At 44.0% G+C, this 7,892-nt stretch overlaps 1 long non-coding RNA gene across 1 annotated transcript in view; it reads left to right on the top strand.

The window, feature by feature from the left end:
* The first annotated feature begins 16 nt into the window (after window positions 1-16).
* Window positions 17-7,892, top strand: part of LOC117975064 (uncharacterized) — a 72,534-nt gene continuing 64,658 nt past the window's right edge. Inside the window, exons 1-2 of the long non-coding RNA XR_004665304.3 lie at window positions 17-153; window positions 7,635-7,769. This is a non-coding gene — a long non-coding RNA (uncharacterized LOC117975064). The remainder of the gene's footprint in view (window positions 154-7,634; window positions 7,770-7,892) is intronic.

The following is a 7,892-nucleotide window of genomic DNA, read 5'->3' as shown; positions in this document are numbered from 1 at the left end:
GCAATCTCGACGCTGTCCGGTGTGACGTGCCTGCCTGCCCGCACTACCCCGCAGCGCTTCCTGTCCTAAAAAGCCATGGGCTCCGACACGGGCGGGACACGAGACGCTGGAGGGCTGGAAGTCACACTCAGCGGCCCTGCATGACTAATCTCGGTACTCTCACCTTCTAGGAGCGCAGGAGTTTTTTTCGTGGGCGGGGGCGGGGGGGGACAATATTCGGCCCCAAACACACCACAGGCTCAGGCTGGGGCTTCCTGCCCTGCTCATATTCCACAGGACCCCACTCTTCCCCGACTTCACAGACACCGGCCCCCACGCGCTCCCGCCATGACAATGTGGCAGTCACTCCTGCTCTCCTTTCTGGAGGCAAGCAGCCACCAGGCAGGGACTTCTGTGGTCCTGAAAGTGACTGCCTCTAGCCTGAAGATTTCAGGGTATGTTTCCACTGATAATTGTGAGATCCTTGTACATGAACCCAAGGGTGAAATACAGAAGGCTGCAAAGGGAAGTATTCCCCTGAGGAATAAAGTTAATAGAACATAAAACAGGAGTGTCGGAGCAAATGGGTTTCAGCCCTAACCCCACCCTGCCCCTAATTCCTAGGAGTGCCCAGGCCCTACGCGCAAGGTCAGAGAAGTGGAGTAACAACTCCACCAAACAGATTAGGACCTAGAATAATGGGCTTGGCTTGTACCAGCCCTAGAATCAAGAAAAAGAGGGTAAGCAGAGTTGTAAAAGCCTCTGTTAATCCCAGGCAGTCAGGGGGCATAGGTCTAGTGGCAGAAATGAAGACGGTAACACGCCAACGACAAAAGGTAAAGGAATAGAGAAAAGAAGAAAGGCAATAAGTAGAAGGGAGGCCCAAATAGGGTGCAGAGGCTTGAAACACCAAAGGACCAGTGTCATTAGCGGCGATTCACTAAATCAAACCCCTGATTAGACCACTCACTGTACTTGGGGGTATATTCATTTCACTCTTACAAGTCAGTTAGGTGGCTATTACCCACCTAGGTAAGGTGACTTTATGTCCTGGTTTGCCTGGGACAATCCCAGGAGACACCTGCTGTCCCAGAATCTATGATGGACCCATTCCAGGGTCAATAATCACAGGTACCCCAGGTTAAGGTACTCCTTTAAGGGGCAGCAAATAAACTAGAGGAATGAGCTGATATCCCCAGGAAGGGAATTATTCCTACGCTGCTTATTTCTGAGGGACTAAAGGGAAGGATAAAATTGGAATCCAGTTGAGCCAAGGAAGCAGCTGAAGTTCCTTGATGCTACATTTGAGGAGTAGGTGGACATCACCAGAGGAATGGAAGAGACCATCTCCAGGGCTTCAGAGGTGCTGTCCAGACTTCAGCAGTGTAGAACATCTGTCTTTCCATTTCAGACAGATAGAAGCCAAGAATAAGGGTCACTCCTGCTCATTTGTCAGGAAGCTGTGTTCCTGCCTCACAGGGGACCATGCCTATCTGAGGCTGGGACTCTCAGAAAGGCATTAGGAATATGCCCTCATGGTAGTACGGCTATTGTTCACAGTGCACCAAGTAGCTGGGAGCAGGGCCGGTACTGAAACAGACTTTGCCTTGTCACAGTTACTTCCTGTGAATTCCAGCCACGTATCCCTGTTCAGGGGCCAGGGTGGCAGTGGGAACACTCCCACCAATGTTGGAACTCTTTCTTGCTCGCTCCTGTTGGTGAGCTGGATGATCTCTGTGCTTCCTGCTGCTTGGGGGAGTGACAAAGAGGGATATTGTGCCTCAGGGAGTCCCTTCACTCACCTACACAACCTCACCACTCTCGACTCACCTTCTTGTTATTATCTGGCCCCCCTCCCACACACTACCTCCTCAAACCCTGCAGAATGTGGAGAGGATCTGAAGGAAATAAAGAGGGAGGGAAGGAGCTACTTAATCAAACGCTAAAGGAAAAGATCCTCAGTTCTTATATGGATAGCCTTATACTCTGTCAAAAATGCTTCCTATGGTTCAGTATGAGACACTTGTGAGAAAGAAGCCATTTTACCCATCAAATACCAGTCCCTACTGCTAGTAAGTTCCATGACCACCCACAGGACTGTTGGGGTAGCCAGTTGGTGTTTTATGCCCTTTAAGACACGATAACAAGTGTCTTCCCTGTTTTCTTCAAAGGGACAGAAGGATCTGAATGCTTAAGAAAGTCTTTGAGGACAAATGACATGAGAATAAGCCACTAGGTAACAGAACTCCAAAATTTTAACACATCCACAAGCATCATTTTTTGAACACATTTGCCTCCTTCCACTCCTATCTTACTAAACAGAGAAAAGCATATTTTTTGGTAATACAATCAAGACCAGTCTTGATCAAGGGGGTAAGAATTGGGATATTAGGATAAATTGTAATTATTCAATCTTTTAAATATTCAATTTCATAGTAGGCCTTTTGATGGAGAGGCGGAGTGGTGCAGTAAAAAGAACATTGGCTTGGAGTCAGAACCAAGCCTGGTCAAGATACTTACTTCACTAAGCCTCAGTTCCCTCCTCTGTAAAATGTGTGTAACAGCACCCACCTTACAGAGTGCTGTAAGAATCAAAACATATGTGTATACAAAAAGTACAACAGTGCCTGGCCATATTAAATAGGTTTGGCAAATGGAGCAATTATGTGTGCAGGAGCTAATATATATGGTATTAGGGTCAGATATTGACTGCAGCTGACAGAAACCAATGACTGTCATAAATGAGAACAAAATATAGGGGTTAAAGGATCAAAATTCTTAAAAAGGATCAATGGGTATAACAAAATATATTTTTGACTGCAAAATCCTTAATATAATGTGCTTGTGTGTGTATCTGTGTATGTGTGTGTATATATATACAACTTAACCCACTGAGTTATTGTAAGCTTTGTGGTAATACGTGTTGAATAATTTGGGGTTCACAAGGATGTATGTATGGCTTGAGTAGAGTGTCATAAAAATGAAAGAAGTTATTGTCTTAAATATGTTGGATGCTGAAATCTCACTAAGAATTACTACTAAATTCTTCCCAGCTAACAGTCAAAAGATAGATAAGCAAGGTGACCAAAGGTATTCAAAAATATTTTATTTCTCAATAGAAGTCAAACTTCTGGAATGCTTAGCAAAGTACATCCCAGCCCTTATATAACTGGCCAAAAGTAGGGTTTCAATGTACTGAAGACTAGATTGATGGTTCATAATGGCCTGAAGAGTGGGCTTTGGAGACCTATCAGTCAACCAACAGGGCAGCCCTGCTTTCAAATGGTCAACCTCCTTAGGGTACCAGTAGTGACAACAGGTATATACAAAGACAGCCTGACAGCCAGTAGTCCTTAGGAAGAGAGGAGAAGGATGAAGAAATGGTTAAATTATGAAAATTTCCCAAAGTCACCTTGTTTAGAGGAAAAATTAAAAGGAATATATGGTAATGACAAAAGTGAGGTAGTCTCAGCCTGGTCACACAGCTGGGGACAATGTTTAGTTGTTCTAGTATCTGAAAGTAACCATTCATTTACTTGCTTAATAAATATTTGTTGCCTGTAATCCCAGCACTTTGGGAGGCCAAGGCGGGAGGATCACCTGAGGTCAGGAGTTCAAAACCAGCATGGCCAACAAGATGAAACCCTCCTCTTCTAAAAATACAAAAATTAGCCAGACATGCTGGCACACGCCTGTAATCCCAGCTACTCAGGAGGCTGAGGCAGCAGAATCGCTTGAACCCAGGAGGCAGAGGTTTCAGTGAGCCGAGATCGTGCCACTGCACTCCAGCCTGGGAGACACAGCAAGACTCCGTCTCAATAAATAAATAAATAAACAAACAAACATTTGTTAAGTGACAACTACGTGCCAAGCACAGTGCTATGTGCTGAGGATACATTAATGAAAAAGACAGGCCAGGCACGGTGGCTCACACCTGTAATCCCAGCACTTTGGGAGGCTAAGGTGGGCGGATCACCAGGTCGATCGAGACCATCCTGGCTAACATGGTGAAACCCCATCTCTACTAAAAAAAAAGTATAAAAAAAAAATTAGCCAGGTGTGGTGGCAGGTGACTGTAGTCCCAGCTACTCGGGAGGCTGAGGCAGGAGAATGGCGTGAACCCAGAGGGTGGAGCTTGCAGTGAGCCAAGATCGCGCCACTGCACTCCAGCCTGGGCGACAGAGCAAGACTCCGTCTCAAAAAAAAAAAAAAAAAAAAAAAAAACAGACAGACACAGTCCCTAATCCCAAAGAATTTACAGTCAAAGGGGACAGAGATGTATAGAGATAATCCCACTTCAAAAGCTTGGCAGAAGAGATCAACTCAAACAAGAAATAGGTTATATAAACAAGAAAATGTTCATGCTGATGTGGTGGCACTGATCAAATAACTCCAGGAGAGTCTCAGAAGGCTTACCGTAGACAACATAAGAACTAGATTTGAAGAATAGCTTAGTGCATACCAAGTGAAGAGGAGAAAGGTGGAACTGGAAAATTGCATGTGCAAAATAAGGAACCATGAAAAAGCATGGTACATTGAAGAAATGGTGCATAAGATATTCTTTGTAGCTGGTGAGTACATGTGCAAGGTGGGGAGCTGCAGAAGATATGACTTATTACATGTGGTGAGATAGTGAAGAACCTTCAATGTCAACAATAACAGGTTGGAACTGTATTCTTTAGACAGTTGGGTGCTATAAGACAGCTTTAAGGGTGAAGACAGGATCAGATTTATGTTTTCAGAGGAGAAATGGCCATTTAACAGGGCTTTGTCAGACTTCCAGTTCTGGATGAAGATAGAAGAGATACACTTCTCTCTATTCTTCTTGCTAGGTACCGTTAAAAACCATTGACATTATATATAAAGCAAGCATAAGAAAACTCTGAAAAGTGGAGAGAAGACAGATCAGCGAGGGACCTTGAGATCTAAGGAAAGACAGTGGTGAGTTATCTGGGTTTGCTCTTGGCTTCATATATCCCGGACTGGGTGCTGAAGAAGCCAGCAAATCCAGAAGCACCAATGACACAGACAGAACACCAAAGCTCTCAGAAATGCTGGCTCTGTCTAGCCACAGGACCAAGGAAGGGGTAGCGTGGCAATAACCACCCTGCTCCAACTAAACCTCATAGAAAACACTGCAGCCCCACCCCACCTTATCAGCAAAGGCCAGTGGGGAACCTAGACTTCCACTTGCACCTGGCTGTAATGAGGGGTGCCCCCCCGCCCACCGCCTGGCTGGTGTCAGAGAACTCCAAGTGGGAAAGCAGGACTTTCACCACCTTCCAATGGTAAAGAGCGCCCCACCCCAACCACCAAGGTGTCATGGAGGTCACATGGGGAGCAGTAAGGAGCCCATACAGGGCGATATCAATGGAGGCCTAGTGGAGAGCCAGAACTCCCACCCTTTCAAGCAGTAATGAGGTGCCCTGCCCTGCCTCCCCGAACCAGGGATGTTAACAGAGGTCAAATAGGAAACCTGGACTTTCACCCCCCGCCACCCCTGGCAGAGTAGATAAAAAACATTACCCAAATACATGCTGTCACTTTCCTAAGAAACTAAAATACACTTACCATACACTTATTGTGCTCCTGGGCTTTTATCCCAGATAACTGAAAATTCCCATCCATACAAAAACCTGTACATGAATTGTCCATAGCAGCTTTATCTATAATAACAAAAAACTGGAAACAACCAATATGCCCCTCAATAAAGTTAAACAAATTGTGGTACATTCATACCATGAAATACTACTCAACAATAAAAAGAAATGAACTATTGACATAATGGCATTATGCCAAGTGAAAAAAAATCAATCTCAAAAGGTCACATACTGTATGATTTCATTTATATAACAATCTCAACATGACAAAATCATAAAAATGGAAAAGGGATTAGAGATGGACTGGAGTTAAGGAAGGTGGTGGTTGAGAGGGGTGTAACTTTATAGGGGTAACACAAGGGAGGTCTTTGTGGTGACGGAATAGTTCTGTATTTTGTTTGCATTGGTGTTTACGCAAATCAATGCATGTGATAAAATAGCAGACACACACATACTGTACTACGGTTATGTCAAATGTAATCACTGGGGAAAACTAGGTAAGAGGTACCAGGACGTCTCTGAACTGTTTTTGTAACTCCCCGTGAATCTATCCTTAGTTTATAAAAGTCTTATAAAGTTGAAAGGAAAAGCTCTGTCAACTTTAATTTCCTTTTAGTAGTTCTCAGTTTTCTAATTCCAGAAACAGGATGGGAGAAATTTACTTTTTAAGTAGAAATCTTTCCTTTGGAGAATATGCTATGGAGCAGCATGGTCAGCTGCCCATATCAACTCAAGTACCTCACTAGCAATACAGATTTCGGTACTGTGCCTTGGATTCCAAGTTATGATACTTGTTTTTTTTCTTCAACTTTTAAGCTCAGGGGTACATGTGAAGGATGTGCAAGGTTGTTACATAGGTAAATGTGTGCCATGGTGGTTTGCTGTACAGATCATCCCCTCACCTAAGGATTAAGCCCAGCTATTCCCCCTGGTGTTCTCCCTCCACACCCAGCCAGTGCCACCCCCAGCCCCCACCCCGCCTCTGACAGGCCCCAGTGTGTGTTGTTCTCGCCATGTGTCCCTGTGTTCTCATCATTCAGCTCCCACTTGTAAGTGAGAACATGCAGTGTTTGGGTTTCTGTTCCTGCATTAGTTTGCTGAGGATAATGGCCTCCAGCTCCATCCATGTTCCTGCAAAGGACATGATCTTGTTCCTTTTTATGGCTGCATAGTATTCCATGGTGCATATGTACCAAATTTTCTTTATCCAGTCTATCATTGATGGGCATTTGGGTTGATTTCATGCCTTTGCTATTGTGAATAGTGCTACAATGAACATACCTGTGCATGTATCTTTATAATAGAATGATTTATATTCCTTTGGGTATATACCTAGTAATGGGATTGCTGGGTCAAATGGTATTTCTGTCTGTAGGTCTTTGAGGAATTGCCATACTGTCTTCCACAATGGTTGAACTAATTTATACTCCCATCAGCAGTGCAAAAGCGTTCTTTTTTTCTCTGCAATCTTGCCAGCATCTGTTGTGTTTTGACATTTTAATAATAGCCATTCTGACTGGCATGAGATGGTATCTCATTGTGGTTTTGATTTGCATTTTTTTAGTGATCAGCGATGTTGAGCTATTTTTTTAAATGTGTAACTCTGCTTTTATCGAACAGCTTCATCGGCACCTCTAGATGGCTAGGAGATAATACTCCTCCCTATTACTCAGACAAACAAATTTAACTTGCAGAGAACAGACATGCCTGGTTCACACAGTGATGCTGGTGGAAAGATGAGACAGAAGCTCTCCCCAAGGGCCACTCCATTTGTAGAAACAGATTCCTTCTTATCATTTGGGACTAACCTCTGTCCCTGTGACCAATTAAGCCTATGATAGGCCTAATTAAGCCTAAGATAGGCTCAAGGAAGTTGTGGGAATGCCTCCCTGCCTTACACTGCTCCTTAGGTCTACAACTAGGAATGCATTCTTATTGTAACATCGTGAAGCAAGAGGAATGAAACAGGGAGAACAGGTTGAACAAATGAAAATGGAAATGGGTTTAGAAATCAAAAGCATGTGACTTCAAGAAGAACTATCATGCTTTTCACAGGCAAGGACTGAAAGGTCTTCAAGTGAAGAGTTTTATTAGTAAGATTAAAGAAGGTCTGAATAAACAAACCAGCACTACACAATAAAGACTGAAGATATCCCTGCTGCCTCTAGATGTCTACAGCATCCCCAACAGGTAAGCTCCAGATCTGGAAAAACTCAACTCTTTCATCTGCTTTGTCCCAGCAAAAACTTCATCCTAGAATTTCCCTACAACTCTGTAACACTAGCCTGAGAGCCCTGGCTCCTAGTACACTGT

The sequence above is a fragment of the Pan paniscus genome, chromosome 9 (assembly GCF_029289425.2).
Source record: "Pan paniscus chromosome 9, NHGRI_mPanPan1-v2.0_pri, whole genome shotgun sequence".
NCBI classification, from domain to species: Eukaryota; Metazoa; Chordata; class Mammalia; order Primates; family Hominidae; genus Pan; species Pan paniscus.
Note: the sequence above shows the minus strand (reverse complement) of the source record. Positions and strands in the feature narration are given on the sequence as shown.